The sequence below is a fragment of the Haliaeetus leucocephalus genome, unplaced genomic scaffold, assembly GCF_000737465.1.
Source record: "Haliaeetus leucocephalus isolate CR32 unplaced genomic scaffold, Haliaeetus_leucocephalus-4.0 Scaffold751, whole genome shotgun sequence".
Taxonomy (NCBI): Eukaryota; Metazoa; Chordata; class Aves; order Accipitriformes; family Accipitridae; genus Haliaeetus; species Haliaeetus leucocephalus.
The window spans coordinates 18,917,995-18,918,221 of NW_010973187.1; positions in this window are offsets into that span (position 1 = coordinate 18,917,995).

The following is a 227-nucleotide window of genomic DNA, read 5'->3' on the forward strand; positions in this document are numbered from 1 at the left end:
GACAGGGTAAGTGTGGGGCTTGTTGACCCTCAGGAAGGGGAGATGTTTCAACTCACCATGAAGGTGGTCAGACATTGGAGCAGAAACGTAAAGATGGGCGAATTATCATCCTTGAATGTATTCAAAACTCACCTGCGCAAGACCTCAAGCAATCTGTTCTAAGTTAACCTCAATGTATTTTTAGGAGGCAAAATAAACTCTCTTGCCAAGGACCTGTATGCGCCAAC